Here is a 14,654-nt window from a genome sequence, read left to right as displayed (position 1 = left end):
GGTTTTTAATGGTTACAGAATGGTGGCTTGCAGCGCTGTCCCAGATGCTGTCACCGTCACGAGGAGAGCAGATTTGCACCATCTTGTCTCGGCCACACATCAATGCCCATGCCTGCTGCCTCCCTCCCAGAGGACAGAACGACACCTGCTGCTGGCAACCTGCCGACCCTTCAGGGAACAAATGTTCCATTGCTGCTGGGTGATGGGACAGGACAGACCCAGGCTTTCAAGTGAACTGGCTAAAGGCCCCCCAAGGCACGCTGCACCCACTCCACCACCCAGATGGCTCCCTTCCTGGCACAGGGATGGATGCCTGAGTAGCCTCCAAGGAGAAAAGTCTCATCGTCATGGAAGGGAATTGTGGAAAGGAAAAGGAAGGCGGGGGATGTGGATGAGGGTTGTTTCTCATTTTCCACACCAAGGCAGATTTCCCAGTCACCATCACAGCTGTTGGATGCCTTCCCTCTTTGTGCTCCTTTATGCTGGCCAGGAGACAACTAGGGCGGGATGGGAAAGAGCTTGGATGCAGGGGTCAGAGGTTTTCAAAGTAATTACGACCTAAGGCTGGTCTCTCCTCTGGCCATCAGTTTTCTCCTCTGAAAATCAAGGCAGCTGATTGCAGGAGCCTGAGGATTTTTAACTGGAAAGAACCTTAAAGATCATTCATCCTAACCTCTCCATTTCACAGGTAAGTAGGTTGAGGCAGTTTGTCAAGGTGGATTGACACAAATAGTGTCATCATATCAATGTTTTAGACCTGGAAATGGGCTTAGGAGTCACCTCTAAGGTCATTACAACTCCCTCATTTTATAGATTAGGAAACTACGGCTCAGAGAGGTCACTTACCCAAGATCACCAAAGTAGCAAATAGGAGAGCTTGGATAGAAATCCTGGTTTCTCTGACAACATTGGACTTCTAGTATACCACAATACTGGGTATGATGAGGGAATATTTAAAGGATGATGGATTTGGAGTCAGGGAGACTGATTTAAACACCAGCCCTGTTATTTAATACCTGGGTGACCTTGGGTGACTCATTTCATTGCTTAGGGTCTTAGTTTCCTCATTTGTCGATTGAGGATTTAGAGTGAAAGACTTCTATGTTCTGCTCTGGCTGTAAAATCTTTGATTCTACATGATATTGTGAGAAGGGCTGTCTCATAAAGTCATGAGTTCCCCATCACTGGAATCCTTTAAGAAAAAGCTAGGTTCAAAAAAGGAAGCCTCACCCTGGAGAAACTTCTACCCTATAAGCTAAATGGTCACTTATGTGAGATGCTAGAGAAGGGATATCTTCTTACGTGATGAGCTGGTCAAGCTGACTTCAGAGGCTCCTTCTAACTTGGAGATTCTGGGATTTGGTGCCTCGAAATTCAATGTTATTTTTATTTTAATAGCATTTTAATAACATTTTATTTTTCCCCAATTACATGTAAAGATAGATTTCCACATTCATTTTTTATCAGATTTTGAGTTCCAATTTTTTCTCCCTCCCCTCTCCCCAATATGGCAAGCAATCTGATGTAGGTTATACATGTGCAATCATTTTTAACAGACAGTGCCGGAAAGCTCTCTCTCCTCATTCTCTGAGCATGCCCCAGTGTCTCCATTAATCAATTCAGAAACATGAGCTCATCCCATACCTAAGGCAGGGGCCATGTGCTAAGCACAGAGTTCTAAAGACAGCTTCACCCAGGAGAAACTTCTACCCTAAAAGAATACAGATATAGAGAGAAAATTGAGATTTTATAAAGTACATTTCCACTTAAAAAATAAGATTCTGAGGGCAGCTAGATGGCTCAGTGAATAGAGTACCAGCCCTGCAATCAGGAGGACCTGAGTTCAAATCTAGCCTCAGACACTTAACACTTACTAGCCGCATGACCTTGGGCAAATCACTTAACTCCAATAGCCCCTCCAAAAAAAAAAAAAAGGAAAGAAAAGATTCTGCTACACGGAAGGGGTCTACTGGAACCAATAATTGTTTTAGATTTGGGTTCAAATCTCAGCTGTGCAATTTATCACCAATGTGATCTACAGAAAGTTGCTTCTCTGCGCCTCTGTTTCCTCATCTGTAAAATTAGATCTGACCTATCTCTATAGCTTTCTTTCTTTCTCTGTCTCTATCTCTCTCTGTCTCTCTGTATGTGTGTGTGTGTCTCTCTCCGTCTGTCTCTCTATCTCTCTGTCTCTCTCTCATTTGCACTTCTCCATTGTATGCTAGTAACAGACTGAACATATTTAGGAAAACCTTTCTAGAACAAACTCTGGGTGCCATTTCCAAAGAACAAAGGTTGATCTGTGGGGTCCAGGGAAAAGCAGACCCTGTGACAGGATGTGGAAGTCAGGATGATGTCTGTGCAAGAGGTAGATGTGCTGGGTATTAGAGCCTGAGAAAATAATTACCAGGTAAGTGGCATCGACTTTCTCCCAGAGGCTCTGCTTCGGTCCCCTCCCCTCCCCTGCCCTCTCCTCTCATCTCCTCTACTCTCCCTCTCCCCCTCCCTCTTTCTCCCTTCTCCCCTCCCTCCCTCTGTCTCTCTGTCTCTCTCTGTCTGTCTGTCTCTCTGTCTGCCTCTGTCTGTCTCTCTCTGTGTGTCTCTGTCTCTCTGTCTGTCTGTCTGTCCATCTCTCTGTCTCTCTCTCCAGTCATCTTCTGTCTTATTTTTTTATCAATTGTGCTTGAGTCTCAGTGTCCCATTTGGGATTTTCTTGGCAGAAATGCTAGAGATACTTAGCATTTCCTTCTCTGGTTCATTTTACAGATGAGGAAACTGAGGCCAACAAGGTAAAGTGACTTGCCCAGGGTCACATAGCTAGTAAGTGTCTGAAGTTAGATTTGAACTCAGGAAGATGAGTCTACTGCAGCCTACCATGTGCATACACACATAGGAACCTTATATTTTTAAAGCATTTTATGATTTCAAAGCATTTTTACATACATCATCTTATGAAATCCTTAGGAGGGAATGGTTGAGCATTCAAAGCTGATGAGAGGCAAGCAAGGTTGAGGAACAGGAAAAGCCCATCAAATTTAGCTCTTATGAGATTGGACAGAGATGCCTTTTGCTCTGTCTCTTTGTCTCCTTCCTCTCTTTTCCTCTCTTCTCTTTCTTCCTCTCTTTTCCTCTCTTCTCTCTCTCCTGTCAAAAATAGAGAGGAGAGAGACAGAGAGAGAGAGAGAGAGAGAGACAGAGACAGAGAGAGAGAGAGAGACAGAGACAGAGAGAGACAGAGACAGAGACAGAGACAGAGACACAGAGAGAGAGAGACAGAGGACGGGGGGGGGAGAGACAGAGACAGAGTTCAGCTAAGCTAAGCATGGGTTCCACAAGGTCCAGGACAACAAAAAAGACAAATTTGTTGTTGGACTCTCTTACATGTGACCTAACTAGATGGGAAGTGATGGGAAGACTGTTGGACCAAGTCCTGTGGGCCCATTTCTCTGCTTCTTGGATGAGCTGCCACAGCACAGGATTACAGACTTCAGAGCTTGAGGAGCTCTCCAGGCTGACCAGGCCTTCTCTCATTGGCTCTCTATTGGGCCAGGCTGCAGCATTTACTGCTCCCCATGCATGACATCCCACACTTCCAATCTCTGTGCATTTACACAGGCTGTCCCCCTTTCCTGTGATGCCCTTTCCTCCCTTCTGCTTCTTTCAAAAAATATATTTATTTTTAGTTTTCAACATTCATTTTCACAAGATTTTGAGTTACAATTTTTCTCCCCGTCTTTCCCCTAACCCCCACCCCAAAATAGCAGGCCTATTGAATACCCCTTCCCCCAATCTGTTCTTTCTTATATATATCCTCCCCATCACCCCCCTAACTTTCTAGTAGGCCAATATGGATTTCTATACCCCAGTGCCTGTATATCTTATTTCCCAGTTGCATGCAAAAAACCCAACTTTTTTTTAAACATTTGTTTTTAAAACTTTGAGTTCTAGATTTTTTCCCTTCTTCCCTCCTCACCCACCTCCACTGGGAAGATAAGCAATTCAATATAGGTTGTACATGTGTAGTTACCCAAATCATTTCTATAGTAGTCATATTGTGAAAGACCAACTATATTTCCCTCCATTCTATCCTGCCCCTCACTTATTCTATTTTCTCCTTTGACCCCATCCCTTTTCAAAAAGGTTTGCTTCTAACTACCCTCTCCCCCAATCTGTCCTCCCTTCTATCATGCCCCCTCTTACCCCCTGCCCCCTATTGTCCTGTAGGGTAAGATACCCAATTATGTGTGTATGTTATTCCCTCCTTAAGCCAAATTCAATGAGAATTTGAAATTCCCTTTCGCCTTCCTGCTCTTCCCCTCCATTGTAACAGTTTTCTCTTGCCTCTTTTATATTAGATAATTTACCCTATTCTATTTCTCCCTTTCTCCTTCTCCCAATAAATTCCTCTCTCACCTCTAAATTTTATTTTTAGATATCATCTCTTTATATCCAACTCATCCTGTGCCCTATGTCTATGTAAACATGTACTCACATATATATTTATATAGACATATACCCTCCTATATATACATATATGTATGTATACATATATACATATATATTCGCTTCAACTATCCACATACTGAGAAAAGTCTTATGAGTTACAATTATCATTTTTCCATGTAGGAATATAAATAGCTCAACTTTAATAAGTTCCTTATGATTTATTTTTCCTGTTTACCTTCTCATGCTTCTCTTGTGTCTTGTATTTGAAAGTCAAATTTTCTGTTCAGCTCTCATTTTTTCATCAAGAATGGTTGAGGGGCAGCCAGGTAGCACAGTGAGTAAGAGCACCGGCTCCAGTGTTGGGATGGCCTGGAGATTGAATCCGGGCTCAGACACTTAGCATCCACCCAGAAACACCTGGCCGTGTAACCTTGAGCAAGTGACTTAACCCCAATTGCTTAAAAAAAAGAATGATTGAAAATCCTCTGTCACTGATTGACCATATTTTCCCCTCTAGCATTATACTCAGTTTTTCTGGGTAGGTGATTCTTGGTTTTAGTCCTAACTCCTTTGACCCCCAGAATATCATATTTCAAGGCCTTCGATCCCTTAATGTAGAAGCTGCAGGGTCTTGTGTTATCCTGATTGTGTTTCCACAATATTCAAATTGTTTCTTCCTGACTGCTTGCAGTATTTTCTCCTTGACCTAGGAACTCTGGAATTTGGCTATAATATTCCTAGGAATTTTCTTTTTGGGATCTTTTTCAAGAGGAGATCATTGAATTCTTTCAATTTCTATTTTGCCCTCTGGTTCTAAAATATCAGGGCAATTTTTCTTGAGAATTTCTTGAAAGATGGTGTCTATGCTCTTTTTTTATCATGGCTTTCAGGCAGTCCAATAATTTTTAAATTATCTCTCCTGGATCTATTTTCCAGGTCAGTGGTGTTTCCAATGAGATATTTCACATTGCTTTCTACTTTTTAATTTGTTTGGATCTGTTTAATAATATCTTGATTTCTCATAAAATCATTAGCTTCCAATTGCTCCAATCTAATTTTGAAGGATTTATTCTCTTCAGTGAGTTTTTGAAATTCCTTTTCCATCTGGAAAATTCGACTTTTTAAGGCATTCTGATCCTCACTGGCTTTTTGGGCCTCTTTTGCCATTTGAGTTAGTCTGTTTTTTAAGGTGTTATTTTCTTCAGTGTATTTTTAGGTCTCCTTTAGCAGGCTGTTTCCTCCACTCTCTTACTTGATTTTCAGAATTCTTCTTTACCTCTTCCATGGCCTGTAACCCATTCATATTTTTTGGAGGCTTTTGATGCAGGAGTTCTGACTTAGTTGTCCTCCTCCAGTTCCATGCCTTGAGGCTTTTAGTCCCCAAAAAAGGATTCTATCATCTGCTTATACTTCCTCTGCTTGCTCATATTGTCAGCCAATTACTTGACTTTTGAACTCTTTGCCATGGTTGAACTCTGATTCCAGAATGAACAGAGCTTTGTCCCAAATCGCTGGGGTTTTTGCAGCTGCTGGAGCTATTAGGAAGGTGCCATCTCTACAGCCCCCACAAGCTCTGGCTCACTGGCCACAGACCCCAGGACCACCACCCAAGACTGCAATCCAGAGGCAAGCAGGTTAAAGAAAGAGCAAATACCCTCTGAATGGTTGCTTGGTACCCCTACAATCCACAACCAGGAGCTCCAGAGGCAGCCACACAGCACAGTTGCTGTGCCTGTGCTGCTTCTCAACGTGGGGCAGGGGCCGGACCACACTCTTCCATCCTCCCTGTTCCAACAGAGTTCCACACTGACCTTTTACTTTGTCTTTGGCGATTATGGGTTGAGAAGTCTGGAAACTGCCACAGCTGCTGGTGATTCACTCTCCTGAAGTCTGCTCTGGCCACCACTGGTCGGGGCCACACTGGAGTCAGAACCACATGGCTCATGGGGGCGCTGTGCTCAGCTCCCAGAGTACTGCGATAGACCCTTCCTGTCTGCCTGCCAGGCTGCCTTCAGTGGGAGGTTTGTTTCTCTCTGTCACTTTGTGGGTTCTATAGCTCTAAACTTTGTTTAGAGTCATTTTGTACATGTATTGGAAATGCCTGGAGTGAGAGCTCATGCCAAATTTGTTCTTCTTCTCTGTCATCTTGGCTCCACCCCCTTCACTTCTGCTTCTTGTAGCTTTAACTCCCGTTGAGGCTAAGCTTAGGGAAAACTTCCTATAAAAACATTTTTTGATTCCCCAACTTCTAATACCACTGCCCCCTAAAATTACTTTGTATTTATTTTATCTGTGTTTAGAATTTACATACCACAAATTTGTTGTTTCTCCACCCCCCCACCACCCCCAGTAGAATGGAAACTCCTTAAGAATCACTGAATCTTGGAGTTTGAAGAGTCCTAGATTTCAGCAAGTCTAACCCATACCAAGATATTCCCCAACACCACCACCACTATAACATATCTCTAGCCTTCTCTCAAAGCTTCTCAAGAAGAGGAACCTACTAAAAATCAGTCTTTAATTAAGCACCAACTGTGTGCCAGACATTTGAAGCTTACAATCTAGTGGGTGAAGATCACACACACACACACACACACACACACATATACACAGAGGAAACTAGAAGTGGAGGCCAGAGGGTGTTGGGAAAGGTATTCCATTCTACTTTCTAGGACAGTTCTCACTGTTAGAAAGTTTTGCTTTGTTTTGCTGTGTTTTGCCAACATCAAACCTAAATTCCATTCTTTGCCAACATCTTCTCCATTGCTTCTGGTTCAGTCCTCTGGAGCAAAACAAAAGACCCCTCCTCCACTTCACAGCCTTTAAAAAGCATAAAGAGGTTTTCATTCCCCACCCCCAGCTCTTAGCTTTCTCTTCTTCAAGATAAACAGATCTGTTTTCTTCTAATAATCTTCAACTGCTCTAAACTCAAGACTCTCTATCATATCGGTGCCCCTTGTCTATTCCTTCCCAGTCTATCAATGTCCATCCAAACTATGTTTTAGGACTGAGGTAGGGGACTCATCTCTTTGTCCTCCATGTCTTCCATGCCTTATCTAGTGCAATATTTCTGACGCTGAGTTGAATGGAATTCTATTGAAATGATGATAGGGAGATTTTACAAATGAGAAACTGAGAGCCCAAAGAGAAGTGCCTTGTGGGGTTTGTAACCAATCATAATTCTATTTTTTTGTGTGAACAGAATTATGCCTCCCAAATCATAGTGAAAGATTTTGGAAAGGATGTGAGGCCTTTTCAATTTCTTTGTGAATATTTATTTATTTCTTCAAATGACTTGGTTGTAGTTTTGCATCCAGTTCATTGGATATAAGCTCATCTAACTCCCTGTGTCTAACTCATGTCTAACTCTATGTGACCCCATTTAGGGTTTTCTATGCAAAGATACTGGAGTAAGTTGTTATTTCCTTCTCCAACCCACTTTGCAGATGAGGAAACTGAGGCAAGCAGGGTTTTGTGATTTTCTCTGAGTTACACCACTAGTAAATGTCTGAGGCCAAATTTGAACTCAGGTCTTCTGACTCGAGGAACAATGGTATATCCACTTCATCACCTAGCTGCCTCTCCTTGAGGGGCTGCATTTTGCCTCTTTTTGTATCCCCAGTGTGAAATGTAAGGTTAGCACTGTACCTGACTCATAATCGGTGCTTAATAATTGTTTATTGAATGAATTCAGTAAAATTCGGCAAATTTTATTTGTATATCACCTATGACCTTCAAGGCTCTGTGGTCCATTTGAGAGATGCAAAAATAGAAGAACAGAGCCCCAAGCTCATGGAACCTGGAGTTTCTTAGGGGCATTTCAAATCAACAAACGTTTAATAAGCCTTTGGTCTGTACAAGGTACTGTGCTGGTCATTGGCAGTCCAAACACCAAAATCAAAGTGTCCCTGCCCTCAAATGACCTTCACACAGGTACAAATAATACAAAGTCAGGCAAAAAGAGGTTTAGTCCCAATGGTCTATGAAAATTTGTGGGAAGAAAAACATCAGGTAAGGAGATGCATGAAGAAAGCAAAGGTGAAATCACACTTAGATTTGACATACATTTTGGCATTTGATTCTCACAAGCCTGGGATATCAATATTATTATCCCAACATTACAAGTTCAGAAACAGAGTCTAAGAGAAGTTATTTGCCTGAGGCCAGGTAATGAGTGAGTAAGAGAGGTAGGAGAACTGGAATCCAGGTCTTTGGGCTCCAAACCTAATGTGCCATCCACCAACCCATAGTTGGGTTGAGTTTTGCTGTTTGTGCTGCATCTTTGACTTTATCACTCCTATTGTGAGAATTACCTGCAGGAATACTGATCAGCAACCCATCATAAACTTCAAATGATAGAACGCTGAGAGGTTAAGGGATGTGCACAGAGTTACACAACTAGTTTTTGGTAGATGTGGAATGTGAACCAAGATTTCCCTCACTCCAAGGCTGGTGCTCTCTAGCTCTCTTATCATGGGTGCCCCTTCTGAACCTAGTGTTTGCTTCTTGGATAATGTTAATGCAGACAAGATTTAAACCACTATTGCACCTTAGTGCTCAGTGCCTTGAACATACCAGATTCTTAATAAATGTTTATTGACTGACAGACTAACAATGCCTTTGGTAGAACCATGTCTTTTCCTACTTAGTCAAATGTCTTTTTTTAAGTTCATGAATATCCATCACACACAAAAAACAATATTCTTTATATTTTTTTCTTGAAATTGTCAGACTGTATGTAGTGCATGGATGGCTGAGCCACTCGCAGGAGCACACACACACACACACACACACACACCTACATCCATGTACACATACCACTTACTAACAAGTGGTGGAATTTTCTAAGTCTTTCTCTTATCAGGGAGTCTGATTAGCAGAAAGAGCTTTCAGATTTGGGAAAGAAGAAAGAGCAGAAATCTCTTACGATTTTCAGGTTGACCATCCCCCCTCGCCCCCGCCCCAGAAATTAGGGGGTACTCAGCTTTGTCCATGACAAGGAAACTGCCCACTTACCAGGTAGCAGGTGAGTCTCTTTGTCCCTTCAGTATCCCCACCCACCCTGAGAGGCTGAGAATGAATTCTGTTCTTTCCTGGCTCGTTTCCATTTGGCATCTGCCTAGCTGCCACTACCACTTCATCCCTTAGAGCCCAATGAATGGCTTGACGGTTGACATGTGGAGCTGGGAGTCACCCATGGATGCAGAAGGTGTTGAGACAAATGCCTTTTATTTTCAGGTTGCCTTTCAAGGCAGGCTTGCAATTCTTGTGATTTCATGTAAGGGAGAGTCTCTTTTAATCAAATATCTCTTTCCAGCTTTTTTACATTCTGCGTCTTCTCTTCCTTTCTGCAATAATGAAGTTTGATGCAAATGTAAGCCACTATTTCTCAGGAACAAAATAATTCCTGGTACATTAAAAGAAAATTGAATGACAACCTTGCCAAGGTAATTATGGAGGAATGATTCGATCATAGATACAGAACTGCAAGTCAATCAGCCAACACACATTTATAAAAGGATGACCTTCTGCCAGGCATTGTGCTAAGTGTGAAGGATGCAAAAAAAAGTCAAAAGACAGTCTTGAACTAATGGGAGGTCATGTCAGAAGCAAGGCACTAGCAGTAGAGAGATGGGGATCAGGAAAGATCCCTTGACAAATATGGGATTTGAGCTGAATCTTGAAGGAAGTTGGGAGGCAGAAGTGAGGAAGGAGGGCATTCCAGTCATGGGAGACAGATAGGGAAGAAGCCAGAGGTGGGAAATGGAGACATGTTTGAGAAACACCAAGAAATTCCATGTCACTGAGTGACAGATTACATGGAAGAGAGTGAGACCTAGGAATATAGAAAGGTAGGAAAGAACCAGCTGAAAAAAGCTACCTAGTCCACCCTTATTTTACAGATAAGGAAACTGAGGCATGAGACAATTAAGTGATTTGCCCAAGGTCACACAGGCAATGTGTCAAAGTGGAATTTGAACCCAGCCTCTGACTCCAGAGCCAGTGTTCTTTCCATTGAACCATAAGATTCTTGTTCATGTAGCCATCAGGCTGGCTAGTTTTTGAGGCCCCTTCTGACTCTCACATATAATCTAACCCTATGTGTGGCTTAATGATGCCAGGACGTTGTTGGAAGAAGAGGAATGAATAAGCATTAAGGGCTCTATTAATAAACTTCCAAATGCAAAAAAAAAATCATTTGATTTCCCAAGCCCCCCCCCCAATCTCATCTCTTCCCACCTTTCCAGTCTTCTCACACCTTACTCCCTACCCCTCCTCCCTACTGTGACCAGTGACTGGTGGTCTTCTATTCTCCTCCTATCAACCCGTCACCAGACCATGCACGTTTTCACTGACTGTCCTTCAGCCTGGAACCTTCTCCCTCCTCATCTACACCTATGAGAAGCCTTTTCTTATCCCCCTCAATGCTAACACCTTCCCTTTGTGATCACCTCTAATTCATTCCTGCCATATCCTGTTCATACAATTGTTTCCAAGTTCTCCGTCTTATAAGACATGGGTTCCTTGGCAGCAGGACTGGTTTGGGTTTGGGTTTGCTGCTGCTGCTGGTTTGCCTTTCTTTATGTCTCCAGTGCTTAACACAGAACTTGGACCATGGCAGGTGCTTAATAAATGTTCTGTGATGACTTCATGCATTGGTTCATAGAGTGATCTAAGCAAATGCTTTTTGTTTTTTTATTACATACCACTACAAGTCTAGAAGACTTGTGAGCGAGCAGTCTCATAACCAAGAAAGTGAGAGGACCAAGAAATCGATCACATTTGCCAGTCGAGGATAAATCCCATCTGTAAATTCTAGTTCTTGGCTTTGACTTGGTCTCTCACTTAGAAACTCAAACGCTAAAAATATCAAGCACAATTTCAAGTATAAACTGGCTACTGCTAAGATGGGTGCCACCTTCCAAAGTTGCCTGGAACCAGCACAAAATTTAATATTGACACTCAGTACAGACCAGGGTGGACACCCTGTGCCATAGTCTATGTGAGTTGGGAGCTGTGGCAATACCAATAGGAGGCATGAAGGCAGGGCCAAATAACAGCATCCCAATGGATAGATGTAAATGACTGAGAGATGGCATAGATAAAGAAGGATAGGAAACAAAGGCAGAGTGTTAGAGTATAGTTACAAGTAAGCAGCATAAGAAAGATGATAAACTTTTGAAGGAGATGGACAACAGTTCAACGAACTCAGAGGAAGACCAGAAGAAAACAATGACACAGAAGCCATTGAAGGACAAAGGGCATGAAAGAAGGAATGAGACAACAGTGGTAACTACTATAGAATCAAGGGGGATGGAAGCTAGGGGAAAAAAACACTATTTTCAACAATTAAGAGGTCATTGGCATGTGGTGAAGTGGAAGAGAGGAGGGAAGGAAGGAAGGAAGGAAGGAAGGAAGGAAGGAAGGAAGGAAGGAAGGAAGGAAGGAAGGAAGGAAGGAAGGAGGGAAGGAAGAATAAAATTAATTGGGATGAAGAGGCCAGGAACCAGAATACCTGGCTTAAGTCTGAGCATTGCCTCAAGTTAATCACGTGATCTTTAACAAAAAAACTGGATTAGCTGTTTTCATATTGAGACTGTCTGTTCTCATAGACACCCAGTTCCTCAGTCTCCAAATCCTACTCATTGTACCCCAGTGTGTTGACTCCCATATAAGTCTTTGAAAGGATACTCATGGCAGTCATTTTTACCCTGATCCCTTAGCTTAGATCCTTAGAATGGTTACAGAAAACACAAAAACCTCCCTTCTAAACTCCTTGCATAAAGCTTTTGAAAGCACCCTAAGCTTGAAGCCTCCTGTCCACTAGAAGCCAATGAAAAGGAAGCCACTGCTCATGCCAATGAGAAGGGTGAGCTTAGTCAGTGGGCATTTTGCCTGAGCCAAGACTATGGGATTGGCCCCTTGAATAGATATGCAAATTGAATTCCGTGTAATCTGTGCTTTTCAATAACCTCAGCATGTGTTGGATGTGTGCAAAAAGAATGGCAAAATAAAATAGACAAAGGTGGGAGTCCGAACATAGAACCTGGAAGAATTGGTACTCATTCCTCAAGCTCAACAATGGAGCATAATAAATTCGCCCACCATTAGCTCTCTGGTTGCCTTGAACAAAGAAATGAAAATGAAATGGAAAAGAAAAAGGAAAAGAAAAAGAAAAAAACATCAATGTTAACCATTAGGTGACTGGCCTGCTTTCCTCTTGCCAGCCAAATGAAGCGGTCAGGATACTGTCCTGGGGCGTCTGTTGCCTGTAGAGTGAAGGCTGCTTCGGCTCTCATATGGTCTCTGTCACATCCATATGCTCTACTGCCATCAGCAAGACCATTCCCCAGGAACAATAAATAAACAGAAAAAAATTTGAGATGCGTATTTTAAATCATCAGAAAGTACTCCTGGATCAGCCCAGTTCCAGTGAAAGGAACCAAGAGAGAGGCAATGGAGATGAGAATTGGGCAGAACCATGGGGGATGCTTTGGGATGTCTTTGGGTCACAGTTACTATTATCTCCACTGTACATTGGAAGGATTGAGTGAGGTAGGAGAAGGGAGGGAAATGAGCTAGCTTTGGGTTGTAGGTTTTGTAGAAACCATAGACAATAAACAGCAGTGAAGGCAGGTCATGAAAGTCCTCGTTCTGTGCTGATAAGAAAGGCCAAGATTTGGGCTGTGTTGAAAATTGGATCATGAGATATGGAGTGTGATTTTGCCATGAGCACAACTTTACGAGTACTTAATTATAAATTGGGAAAACCTCCTTAAATCATGTCTCTGGCAGCAGGGGAGATAAGACAGGTAACTGTCCTGATAGGCATGGTTATCACCAGTGTCCTGAGACAAAGTTCCACTTTTGAGATTGCTCTGTGGAAGACAATATGGCAGAGCGCTAGAGTCAGAAAACAAACTCACATTCTGCTCCCCCCCATCTATTCCCCCTGTTCCTTTCTTTTCCTTCCCTTTTCCTCCCACCCCGCCCCTCCCCTCCTTTCCTCTCCTCTCGAACCCTCCCCTCCTCTCCTTTCCTCTCTCCCTCCCTCCTCCCTTCCTTACTTCCTTATGCCTGCACATTGATTGTCTCTGAGTTACTTTCCAGCTTTATAGTTATGAGTCTATGATTACCTGCTACCCGTTCTCATGAATTTTCTATTTTAGTCAAACTGGCCTCCTTGTTCATCCCAGAATTCAGCTTTCTAACTGTGAGTTCTGTGACTTTGGGCAGACGTCCTCATCTCAGGAATATTCTATCCTCTCATCTCTTTGTCTTGCAACCTCTAGCTCCCTTAAAGGCTTACCTCAGTTTCCCCCTTTTATACTTGGCTTTTCTTTGTCACCCCATTTGTCAGGATATAGCCCTATTGTATGCAATTATGATTGGTCTAGCTACTGGTCCAGTGAGAAGAATGCTGGACCTATAGTCAGTGGACCTGAGTTCAGATCTTGGCTCTGGGACCTATTGCCAGTTACTTCATCTCTCTGGGATCCCTTTTTTATCTGCCAAATGAGAGGATTGGAGTAGGTAAGTTCGAAGGTCCCTTCAGCTCTGAAGTTAGGGCTACACCTCTGAATTCTGGGATGTGGCTGCTGTTCAAGATCATAGGCAAAAAACAAACTAAGCTGTATCACTCTTCCTTCTGCAAGGATGTACAAATAGGAAATGCCTTTGTGTTTGATCCTAGAGGTGAAGGGAAGCCACTGGAGCTAATTGAGCAAGGCTGTAACATGTTTAAATGTAATTATGGAATGTTTCCAAATCAATCGCTTCATAGAAGATGGTTCACAGGAAAGGTCCCTGTGTTCTTCCTAAGCCCCTCCAGGACCCAGACTCCCCTGGGACAGTTAGACCCATGCTCTCAGACAGCACAATCCCAGATCTCTGGCCCAGTGCCTAATATTACAAGACACATCATGTTAAGGAGTCCACTGTATCACCTTAGCTGCCTCAAGCACTTATTAAGCACTTACCATATGTCAAGAACTATCCTAGGCAATGAGTATACAGAGATAAAAAGGAATAATTCCATCCCCTCAAGGAACTTACATTCTCTAAAAGGAATCAGCACATAGATAGACAGATAGATAGACAGACAGATGATAAATAGATAGACAGACAGACAGATAGATGACAGATAGATAGATAGATAGATAGATAGATAGATAGATAGATAGATAGATAGATAGATAGATAGATAG

General features: G+C 42.6%; 1 long non-coding RNA gene across 1 annotated transcript in view; it reads left to right on the top strand.

The window, feature by feature from the left end:
• The first annotated feature begins 329 nt into the window (after positions 1-329).
• The window catches only part of LOC138165171 (uncharacterized), a 36,913-nt gene continuing 22,588 nt past the window's right edge, over positions 330-14,654 (top strand). Inside the window, exon 1 of the long non-coding RNA XR_011169291.1 lies at positions 330-688. This is a non-coding gene — a long non-coding RNA (uncharacterized lncRNA). The remainder of the gene's footprint in view (positions 689-14,654) is intronic.

The sequence above is a fragment of the Petaurus breviceps genome, unplaced genomic scaffold (assembly GCF_028583685.1).
Source record: "Petaurus breviceps papuanus isolate PSGF00001 unplaced genomic scaffold, PetGlider_PUasm1.0 208, whole genome shotgun sequence".
Classification (NCBI taxonomy): domain Eukaryota; kingdom Metazoa; phylum Chordata; class Mammalia; order Diprotodontia; family Petauridae; genus Petaurus; species Petaurus breviceps.
Note: the sequence above shows the minus strand (reverse complement) of the source record. Positions and strands in the feature narration are given on the sequence as shown.